The following is a 12,378-nucleotide window of genomic DNA, read 5'->3' as shown; positions in this document are numbered from 1 at the left end:
AAACTACAAGTGAACAGACATAATAGATTTTATATTTATATCACCGTGGGAACAGGGGCTGTATAAATAAAACACCAACCGCTACAAAGATGGATAGTAAACGAAAATCGTAAACATCAGCTATCTAAAACACTGTTAAGAGATTAATTGAAAAGTAAAATCGCTTAACAAAGAAGTGAAAAAAAAAAAATACTGGACAAATTTAAACGTTATGAAGCTACGGAATAAAATCTGAAAAGTGTAGTGACAAATTTCAATTGTATTCATTTTTTTATATACGTTTAAATGCTAAATGAAGAGATATTTGGCTCTCAACTAGTATGAGAACTATGTAGCACCCCAACCACCTGCCTTATTATTAATCTACAGAAGCGGGTTGAGTGGACAAGAAAGTGTGGGCAAGAACAAAGATATCTTAGGGTCGCTCTCCTCCCACCCCACCCACACACATACCAACAAGGCAGAAGATACAAGTGTTGGCGTTGACTGGGAGGCTGCTCAGAGGACTGCCACAGAAAACTTGAGGAGAATGCTGATTGTTCATAACATTTTTTCTTGGTATCCGACGATTTCTGTGGGGGATTCAACAAACCCACCATGCTTTCAACAGACCCAACCAAGCTTTCCAGATTCGAGTGCCCCCTCGCGTTTATTCAAATAACCCGGAGTGCGTGGCCTTCGGAGATCAGGAGAAGATGTGGCCGATGGGCAGCAACCAGCTAAAATGTTATAAACTAAACCCATAATGCTCTCGAATATACTGTAACCTATTCTGCTTCATTGCCGACAATTGGGAGAAATATTTTTCAACGAACCAGAGATTTACGGGTGTCCTTGACGTACTATATCGAATGTTGCTAAATGTGACTTCAGCCGCGAAAGCAACAAATTCCCTAGTCAGTGAATGATGTAGATTGAAGGGACACCAAAATAACAATCAGGTATATGGGAATAACATTTTTAAAATCTAACTTTCTAGGTCCTGATAGCTAGCATTCAAACAGTAAAGATATTCCGCTTCACTTGTTAGAAAAGAAAAAGAAACATGTCTGTATCGGTGAAATGTTGCCACCATGGCAAACTATTCAGAATTAAAGAGCTCCCAAAATCACTTATTTTTTCTTTTGTTTTATGTGAAAGTGAAATGAGCAGAAAATAGTAATGAAGACAACAGTAATATCACTGATACTGAAGAATAACTTATTGGAAGGCAAACCCCAAGCATTCAAGTTTTCTTACAATTTTACACAGAATATTGTGTTTTTACGAAAAAACAAATCCTCAATGAATCATGAAATTATGTTGAATGTCACAAACGGATACCAAGAGGGAAGTAACTGTCGGCCCGAATTAATGGAGGTAATGATGACTAATGAGTACGTTTCCATGTTGTCCTTCAACTGTTGAGCCGTTCAAACAGTAGGTACAGATAAATAGCACATCCACACAGCATGTACATTGGAAACTAATGTCAAAAATGTGGCACTCCATTGTGTCTACATTTAATATGGAGACATTACATTCGCTCGCATACACATGCATTAAATAATATTGAAAGTACTAACAATGATTCATCATATAGATAGACAGGAAAGACAATGGATCTACAACAGATTTGTCTAAATAATACATTAAATACACGAGAAACAAGAAAAACATTTAAAAATACTTTAAAAAAACAACAACAACAAAAAGCTTATATTAAGCGTACTTGTATTAATTAGTTTGGATAAGTCATGTAATTTTATTTTTAACAGATTTGGACTAACAATAAAAAAGCATCTATATAAAAAGGGGGTGGGTGGGGGGACAACCTGAATTCGAACCAATGGCTCAAGCCTTCTCACTCTACTAGTGGAGAGCTTATGAACATGGAAGATTGTAAAGCTATCTATTGTCTCTATTGTCTCGACCTATTTTTAAAGTGTTTTTTTTTTCACTACGATTCAGACGACGACCTATAAAGGGGACTAATTCAGCTCATACCAACACTTCAGTTAATAACAACTTCTTTTCCTTGTTCGAGATACCAAACAAAATAATTTATTACCAATAGTTAATTAAACAATTGGTTAATTTTTTAAAATTGATTCTTATGTGGTTAGGTAAAAGAAATAAGTGTGCAAAATTTCAGCTTGATCCGAGATTTGGTGAGGGAGAGATCACATGTACAAACGTATTACCAGACAGTCAGGATGAGTAGATATAAGCTTTGTAAAAAAAAAAAAATAGGGTAAAGCAAAACAATGTGACCATTTTAAAACAAAAAATGTTGGGTTTGTAAAATGTACCAAAAAGTATCTACATCATCTAAATAATGTAATCTTTATAAACTGCCTATATTAAATGAAGAAAAAAAAATAGAAGACAGACTTAAGCAAGCTATATAATAGAGAAACACAAGCCTCGTTTTTTTTTACATAATATTCTAGATATAGTGAAACATTTGCATTGAATTTCACGATATCAAAATATGTATTTCTTTATCACAGTGAAACAATCCAGCTATTAGAAGAGGATTCCATTAAGATGATTTCAACATGCACTTACAACAAATGAAGAAAATGATACTTAAACGCTCATACTTAAGATGAAATAATCAATCAACGAACGATCCTCAATCCTAACGCATAATGAAATAAATGACACTGAGAACCAGTTTGCTTCCATAAAACAGTGAAGAGATGTTTAGGAAATAATGACTGCATGAAACAAAGCCGAGATTCACGAAAATTGCTGACTAACAAATCAAAACGAAAAGAATATCTGTGCTGTACTCACTGTCCCATATCCACAAAATGGATTAAGACTTGATGATCTTACTTACTTAGAGACAGAAATTTGCTAGCGAAAGGGAAAAAAAAAAACAACCACGCAAGCAAGCCATTGTGTAGGCTATTTTTAGACGAGAACTAACATCAATTTCAAGCCACTTCAATACAACATCACGGATTAACGATTATGTGAATTGCTTTTCTCCTCCCCCAGGGCCAGAATGTCAAACAAGGGAGATGATACAATCTGAGTGCGGTTGTTACTATACAATAAACGCGAGCACTCGCGTCTGCTTTCCAAATCTAATGGGCAGTACGCCAGAAGCAGACTTGGAATCAGAGAAGAAGAAAAAAAAAAAAGGAAGAAAGAACGAAACCCATAACATGCATTAAACTTAAAACTAATTTGGCACATGTTCATTCAAGTCAGCCTGACGATTCGAGGCGTTGGTTTAAAGAAATGTAGTTACTATTTGTATGTCAATGGTCAACATCATCATCAATACTTCGACGGTAAATAAGGCAAGACTTTCATCAATCTGGGATGCTCAAGTCTGCTGAGTTAGATCTCTCTCTTAAACAATGTACCTGACACAATGCTGGTGAAATGAAAGCTCTTCTGTTAGAGCTGTTTATTTGAGAGTTTTAGCGACTGATTGCATTTCAGTCAAGCGATGTCGACTTTGTACATCAAAATAAATGCACGCTAATAAGCATTAACGCTTAGGTGTTAGATTTAGATCTAGTAATCTATATTGCATCATAGCTGCATAAACTTTCATAAAAAATGATGAGATCTATAAACAAAACCACTGACCAGAACATATCTTCACCATAAAAGATTCACCTAAAGTCGTTTATCGACTTAAACTTACTAGGAACTAAATTGTCTAGATACACTTTCCTGCAACACAGGTTTCCGGCTCTTAAATTTCTAAAATATTCATTGAAGTCAAGGATATACGAAAAACAAAATGTGTCAATTTGACTTTAACTATTTTTTTTCCAATTAAAGAAGTCTGTAATGAAACAAATTGTATCTTTTGGTTTAAATGGATAGAACAGAGAATTGAGAAATAGAATTGTAGAATGTATCCCTGCAAAGAATATTAAATAGTGTAAGAAGATTTCAATTAAGATAAATGTTGGTTTCAAAACAACAATAACATCTTATGTAAACAAGAATGGCTTGTCATCTATACCCTGACTAATACCAGACTAGGAAATCAAACTTACCGCCTATTAGATCTCAACTTGAACGATAGCCGAAACCTGTAGAACTTAGCTCTTTTTTATTTGTTAATGGTGTCAAAATCATGGTTTCGATACCCTGTTTGAACCAAATGTTGTAGTTTTTTAATTATTTTTTTTCATATTTTAAATTTTAGAATCAAGGTATTGTTGTTGTTGTTTTATGTATTTTTTAAAATGTTTTTCTTGTTATTTACTACTGAGACCCCCCCCCCCCCGCCACCCCAAAAAAAAAAAAAAAGAGCACATACCTTCATGACCACAATGATCTCACAAGCGCGTTATTTTCTCCGGATGCATCAAATGTAATGCAATAGTTGAATTCGTGGTATTCGTAAGAGTCGAGCTAAGTAAGGCACCACATCAGTGGCACAAGAAAGCTACTCGCAGAATATTATCGACTCCTTTTGAATAATTGATTCCAGCCATTCATTAACCACTCAGGTAAAAAATAGTGTTTGTTTTTTTAAACCTATTCATATCCCCAGCAGCATTCATCTTAATGAGAGAAAAATCGTTACTTCCTTATTTCATGAAAGGAAAATTGTGCAGCGAGAAAGCGAAGAGATATTTGTCAGTAAGTAGATGGAAGGAGTAGTGGCAAGGCAGAATACTGTTTGGTGTGGGGGGAAAAAAGGGATTGTATGTATCCAAGGAGTTTATTAGTAGACGAGGCGAACACACACAGGGGTTTAAAATAAGAAAACAATTCATTACATTAAATGTAATCAACTAGGTTTGGCTATAAGTTTATGTTTAACATGCCACACTGTCTTTGAGTTCTTAATATACAGGAGACTAGAATTTTATTCTGGCTATGAAACAAAGCAATGAATTAGATCTACATGTATTACAACATCTGATGCAGATAAAGCCGTTGTCTACTGAATTTTGGGTTCCATTTCCGTCATCTGCGACTTCTTTCACATTAGTCTGTCTATGTGTTTCAGATATTTGTAAGAGATTTCCCGAATCAACAGCCGCCATTGTTCTATACCCGTAGAATGAGTAGACCTACGCACCTGAGCTGGTCTTAGAAGCACTTTGGTTGATCGCGGTTTTTTTCTTTTTTTTTTTGGTAAATATAAACCACCAAAAACAATTGAATGGCGATACGCGTCCCTATGCTGCTCTTTACATTTCTAATACACGACATTAGTTTCGTTTTTGTACAAATACACCGTACGTGGCATGGCGATATTATTTTGTCACATTTTAAATGTTATCATTTTGAGATAGTGTTCGATTCATGCTAAAACCAGACAACACTTTGTTTTACAAAGATGTGGCGTATTATTTTGGAAAACTCATATAAATGAGAAAAGAAATACAACATACGGCAAACGTTCAAACTAATGCGTTTTGGTGGTTGAGTGCTGACACAACTTTAGAGAAACCCGAAGAAAAAGATATTCTTTTTTAAAGACTTAGAAGAGGAACACTTTCCCTTTTTCATCTACCGACATATCTACTCGCTGGCAGTGGTACACCTGACGTTTTATTATAGATATAGCTATAAAGTTGTGCTTTTTAAAAACACATGAAAACAGCTTTCAATCGTTTGAGTGTACAAGATTATTACGAATATACAACTCTCTACAACAGTCTACGTCTAACATTAAACTAGGTCAATAAAAAGTGATATGCGGTATTCCAGCTCTAAGATATATCACTCTATGAGGTAACATCGAATGAATCTAAGCATTGTTTAAGAGTGAGGCTATATATACCTACATACGTGTCTGTACGCGTGCGGAAATTTATGTGCAAGAGCAACTGGCGCTTATCTTTGCCAATATTTTTAGAACTGCATTATAACTTTTTAAGAAACCATGATGGAAATATTGCTGAGCTAGTAACGCCAGTTCATCTTTGTTAAAGACATTTTCTCCAGAACTTACCTACTGTTAATGCTCACAAACTTTGAAATAAAATACTAGTAGCATGTTATCCCGTACCTGATTGGGTTGGGTGAGATTTCCATAAAACGACAAGATGAGTTGCAATGTGTCTTGGCAGAAAGACTTTCATGAAATTTTCCTTACTGACACTTTAAACGATGAACAGTAGAGCATGGAAAGCATAAAACAAGCAAAATATATTTTTGTTTATATTGAGTAAATGGATTGGACTGTCTAATTGCTGTCATAAAATAATTAGTTTTTAAATATTATTTTGATTGATTCATGCGTTGTGTTCGACAAAAAATAATTGTGCAAAATGTCCACTTGATTCGAGACTGGGAAGTGGAAGAAACAAAACGTGTAGAAGACTCCAGCCAGATATCTACTGAGTGAGTTGATTTACGTTCGGTAATTAGAACAAACAAATAACCAAGACAATGTCTCAATAAAAATCCATAAAAACTAAAAAGATAAAATAAATCCCTATAATTTGTAGGCTGAATAGTTTGAACGTGCTTTACTGTAATAACGTTAATAATTCGAGATTTTGACACGAATGATGTTATAGTTGAGCATAAGCCTTTTTTTTTTAATTAAATCGAATCCACGCTGCACAAGGTTGACGGTGTCTGTAATCAAACAATACTACAAGCTTAAAGCCCAACCCGGCGGTCCCATTGTTGGGGCTATGAGTTACGAGGAGAGAATTAGGCAAATGTGCATGAGTGTATTTGTAATGAAACAAACTAAGCGTATCAAATCAGCGTGCAATATAGATCGCTGTAGGTCTGGCTTATCTACTAATGTCTAAAGTGCAAAGCCATCCTGCCTTATTGCCCGTTCTCCCCTTCTTTATTCCCATAAAACAAAACTAGATAACAAGCGTCAGAAGAAAGAAATATACAAGTAAACCAATTAGTGAAGCGTGTATTTATTTTGTCCTTACTATTGAAGTATCAATCGTTCAGTAGCATGTCTTGTATGGCCATTTCTAAACCATGCAAAAAAAAAAAAAAACTCAAGGGAAAAAAAAACTGGATGTGAGGAGGCCGGCTACGCAGCAGGAAGAAACCCACTTTATATAGATAAGCAATAGCCCAAGAAATGCAATAACCTTGACTTTTCTGTATGGGATAGCGTCTTACCCTTCAGATGTACATTCTGTAATTATTTTTTTTTATTACCTTAACTTAATACTTATCGTCGTAGATCTAGAAAGTGTTCTAATTTGAAGCCTTTGTAAAAAAAAAAAAAAAAAAAAATGAGGGTGTGATTAAAAAAAAAATAAAGATCAATGTACACAACAGAGAAGTCTAAAACTCTTCTGTGCTTATTCACAATGTGACTTACAGTAAAGAAGCAACAATCGAGTGAAAAATGGGACTATTTAGATCTATGTCTATTAGTTTATTGATCAAATGTTGTCTATGTTAATGGTTTTTCTTGGTTTAATGAGCTTTAAAAAAAAGATCAATGTACACAACGGAGAAGTCTGAAACTCTTCTGTTTATAATCCTGCCAAAGTGAAGAAAGGCTTAGAGACATGGGGGCGCTTAGAGTTTGCCTCGTGCGTTTGAGTTTGTTGCTGAAATTTAGACTTGGGAAGGGGAGAAGGAGAGGAGACAAAAGAAAAATGTGAAATCTAAGACACGCTGCAAGAAATAGAACAGCAATTAAATTTTCATTTCTATTTTGTTTTGCTACTTGATAGCGGGGGTAAAAAAAAAAAAAACACAACGAAACCTATCAAATTTAAACTTTAAAAAATTATTTGAACTTTCTCCCCCCCCCCCCCCAAGTGTAATGTCCAAATGAAAGGTTTTTCATATGTTAAAGTCACTTTGAATCAATTGTTATGTATATCAAATCACTTTTATTTTGATTTGTAAGTTAGTCAAATGAGAAACTCCACGTTAACCACCACGCCCTTCACACACCAAAATTGTGGTTTAAAATCAAGTTCTGTAGTGGACTGAATGGTGGTCATAGATTGCTAACGACTTGAAAGTTGTACTTCATCCTAAGCCTGTGTTTATCTTCACTTGGAAGTCATGGTTTGACTCCCTACGATCTATCAGAAAGTGTGAAGAAATCAAATTTAGTTCACAAAAATTTTTAAAGGGCTTATGTTCACTGCACAGCAGCAGTGTATAAAGTCAACAATTAGTTTAAACTCGAAAAAACAAAAATTCCAGTTAATACTGTGTATTTCATGCTTGCAAAGAGTTCAGTATTTTCTGCCAACTTTTCAGTTTCTTCACTCTTTCCATCTAATGAACTATTAATAGAATGTTATAAAATCTTGCAATTGTAGACGTTTGACCGAGCAAAAGAGATAATGATCTCAGACTTTAACAAAAGTGTTACGATGTGTCGGTCATTAGCAAGCAAACTCTAAAAGAACTAACTCAGATGCTGTCCACGTTAAAGCTTTCAATTAAAATACAAGTATAAATGGAAGTATCACGTATACGTCCAGGGCTGGAGTTTGCGATCAACTCAAAAGCAAAAAATTAAGACACATAATCGCTGTTTTTTTTCCCGAGGGATGCTGTAGTATTCTTTATATTGTTTATTGATTGCTAATAATTTCAATTCGGAATGAGTTTTACAGGGTGTAAATAACAAGTTCAGTTAATTCAAAATGGATAAGGAATTTGAGCGGGGAAATTAGATATTTTCTCTCAAAGATTTCGTCACGTATCTTTAATCTCGAAGTTAATGTACGACATACATCTTCAAAATAGCATAAACGTGTAAAATTGACAGATTAAGTTTATATAATGAATTTTTTATACTTTTTTTTAGAATAGAAAACAAGAACAATTCATGTTTTTAAAAGGGTTACTTATGAGAATATAAGCCTACCTTTTGTTAGGAAGCGTATATAGGTTTTGCAATCAAACTTGTATCCCCCCATACATGCACACATACATTGACATGTACATACACAAACACACACTGGTAGAAACATGTTTTCAGCCAGAGGTTATGATTGACAAGAAATATGAAGCAGGGCCCTGTGTGTGTTTTCTGTCACTGATGATTACTTCACAGTTTAAACTTTTCTCTGGTGCAACGAAATACTTGCAGCCCATTAAACTCATTCCATTAGGAGTCCAATGATGCACTTCTTACTAAACACAAACACTTGGTGACAAAGTCCTAAAGATACCCTAACACTTCAGATTTACAGTCAAGCACTAATACATCTACTACTGAAACCTGCTCGTGAGTAGAGTTAACAATGCTTCAATTTCATTCGACACGAGATTCAGATTTAAACAGTTTCAAGAAATTGCTGATTTGCACGCCTTTAGTAAAGTACAGAATGAAAGTATGACAGACAAACTAATGAAGCTTTATTACAACATCGAGTATTCGTTATAATATACTTTAAAAACACAGGAAACATACAACTATGTTGCATACATGGTGAGCTTCATCATAGCACTATGTGAAAAGTAGTCTATTTAACTGAACTAAAACAACTTTTATCAATAAAAATAAAGTCCTCTCAGTGACTAGAATCCACCATCTTACGGTAATCTTACCTCATCTCATGCTGTCATATATCCACACAGATTGTCATGGAGAGAGAGAGAAAAAAATGCGACTAGACGCTACCAGCCCATGCGAGATATTTTCTTTATTTATCTTCCTTCTGTTAAAACTCGGCTTCCCTCCCTTTCACGAGCACATCCTAGCGCCAAGTTCGCGAGTTATCTCCCATGCCTGATATGCATGGAGTACTAAAGCAATGTCATGCAAACACACACACGCACACACTGTAACGAACCTTATTTATTCTTAAGTTTTTTTTCGGGCGGGGAGGAGCACTACAGGGATTAAGTAAAGCGGGTTTACCCTTCAAGTTGACCCTAAGACTTTCGAGAAGAGCTTTCAAAACGTAAGATACATCATAAATACATATATTATAGGACGAGTTATTGTATCACAAGATACACGCACTTTGATAAATACACACACCGCTTGTATTTGGACAAGCATTGTAAAAACAAAATTCAAGAAAACGTAGCAGTGGTCCTCAAAACAAATACGCTTATGACATGAAAACAGATTTTCTAGAACCCAACTCCTATACTTAGATAAATGCATACATGTAGATCCACTAAAAGTTGAAGGGTGAAGGTGAAAAAAAAATGGAAGGTAAATGCCAGTAGGGGGTGACTTAAACGGTCCGGTCCCAGAGCGGCGCAGTGGGTGACCTCCCATTAGATCCTCGTACATCAAGGCATCAGAAGCTTTAAGAAAGAAAAAAGTGATCACGTGTAGATCTCTCACTTCCCTCCCTACTCACATCATCACCGCGCGCTGAGTAATGAAGCTAATGAACATAAATGTCACGTGGGTTTCTGAAGAGCTTAAAACTGGTTACATGGTGTGACTACACAGCTTTGGAAAGCCTATCAAAGGCAATGTTCATATAGGATGTATCCCTTCTGAATAACAGGCCCACAACAAATAAGCCAAGAAAATTTCACACAAAAAAAAATATTTGCAGTAACCGAATGTTAGATTTATGGTTAAAATTATAAATATTGCTTATAAGAAAAATCGTTGGTCAATAGGGCTTTCAATTGGTCATCAGTATCGGAGGCGAATGGCTGAAAGTGTCAGTGGTTTGAAATACCTTGTAGCTATCGTTTTAGAAGCAGAAACCAAACATATAACTACAGGCCGAAATTGCAGTCGACTTAGAAAACTTAAAACAATCTGGACAGACAAAGACTTAGCCCTCGAAACTGAAATCAGAACGATGCGCTCCCGTGGTCATGATAGCCACATGCTTGTATGCTTGTGAATCTTGAACTGCAGAACTAGAGATAAGGAGCCTAGCAATGGAACTAAAATGCTACAGAAAGGTCCTAGATATCATATGCAAAGACCGCATCATAAGCAAGGAGATAAGAAATAGGATCACAACAGCGATATGGGCCCACGATGACCAGCTGACCATTGTCCAAAAAAAAACCCCACACACACTTAAACTGTATGGCCATATCACAAGGTCCTTACGGTTCGCTAAGACCTTCCATCAAGGAAGAGTACCAGGAAGCAATGGTAAGACATGAAACAAAGAACGGGCCTGTCATTGAAAGATTCTGTTCAAGGCAAAAGACATGAATGTAGAAAGACGGTCGATAGATCATGTTTAGTGCCTCAACCGTTGAAACTAATAAGGGATTGGTGAAGGTGTGAAGTGCCATTTTGAAAACAAAAATAGGTGGTGGGGTGATAATGAGCTACTCTACAGTCCCTAAAATAGCAAAGAAAATGTAAGTATATGATATTAGATGAAAGATATAAAATTACGAAACTAATTGCGCCTATCTTAATAAACTAACAAAATATTTATAATTAGTCGACCCACGGCGTAGAATGCACCATTATTTTGCAGGGCCGGCCTTAGGCCAATGCAACATATGCGACCGCAGTGGGCCCCACACTTTCAAAGGACCCGCGCTAATTCTAGGTGTATAAATTATTAAATTAAACAATTTTATAACTTATTAACAGATTTCCCGCGGCCTCCTGATTTACCAGGAGCTTCTGCAAATCTCCCGAAATTGCAAAATATATGAAAAGTCCTGGCAATCTAAAAAATTTATTAAAATCTTTTGAAAACTCAAAAAAAAAAAAAAAAAAAAAAAATCCCTGAAATATATAGACCAATTGTCATTTTGGGTTGTCATTAAAAATGGAAAACGCCAATCCTGTGCGCGAAAAAAAAAACCGGCTTTATGCAATACACGTAATTGTGGAATCTGGTGAAAGAAGATTCTCGCGCCTAAAACTATTAAAGAATTACTTGCGGTCAACAATTCTCGAAGATAGATTGAAACATTTGGTAATTCTTGCTATTGAGCGTGATCTATGTAGAAAAAAAAAAGAAGATTTTTATGATATACTGTATGTCTTCGCTACACGCAAGGCTCGTGAAGTAGTTCTGTAGGTAGTAAAAAATGAATAAAATGAAAGACGAACATATTTTCTAATACAAACTCTTAATTTTCGCTTATTATCCGTATCCCTACCCAAACTGGGCCCCGTGAAATCCGTTTCGCATTGGGGCCCACAATGGTTAAGTCCGCCCTGCTATTTAGTGACAGGTGAATACAGGGTAGATTAATTGTTCTCTTTCCATGACTTCTTGGTCACAATGGTTAAGTCCGGCCCTGCTATTTAGTGACGGGTGAATACTACTTGTTCTCCCCCCCCCCTATCTTTTTCTTTTACGTGAGGTAACTCTAGTCCGACTTTAAAAAATAAAAGAGTGATCTTTCCTATATGTCTTGTCCAAACTGTTGAGCCATGAAGAGAATTGTATATATAGATAGATAATCTTTCACAGAGACGCATTTTAGTAGGCTTTATCGTCTTACACCTGGTGTACCAAGGGCAGCTGTAGGTGTTGTACATGATGG

The 12,378-nt window shown here is 35.6% G+C and overlaps 1 protein-coding gene across 13 annotated transcripts in view; it reads right to left on the bottom strand.

The window, feature by feature from the left end:
* Positions 1 to 12,378, bottom strand: part of LOC106079656 (ankyrin repeat and sterile alpha motif domain-containing protein 1B-like) — a 104,756-nt gene that overhangs the window by 60,135 nt on the left and 32,243 nt on the right. The gene's annotated exons all lie outside the window — the stretch shown is intronic.

This window comes from Biomphalaria glabrata, chromosome 10 (assembly GCF_947242115.1).
Source record: "Biomphalaria glabrata chromosome 10, xgBioGlab47.1, whole genome shotgun sequence".
NCBI classification, from domain to species: Eukaryota; Metazoa; Mollusca; class Gastropoda; family Planorbidae; genus Biomphalaria; species Biomphalaria glabrata.
Note: the sequence above shows the minus strand (reverse complement) of the source record. Positions and strands in the feature narration are given on the sequence as shown.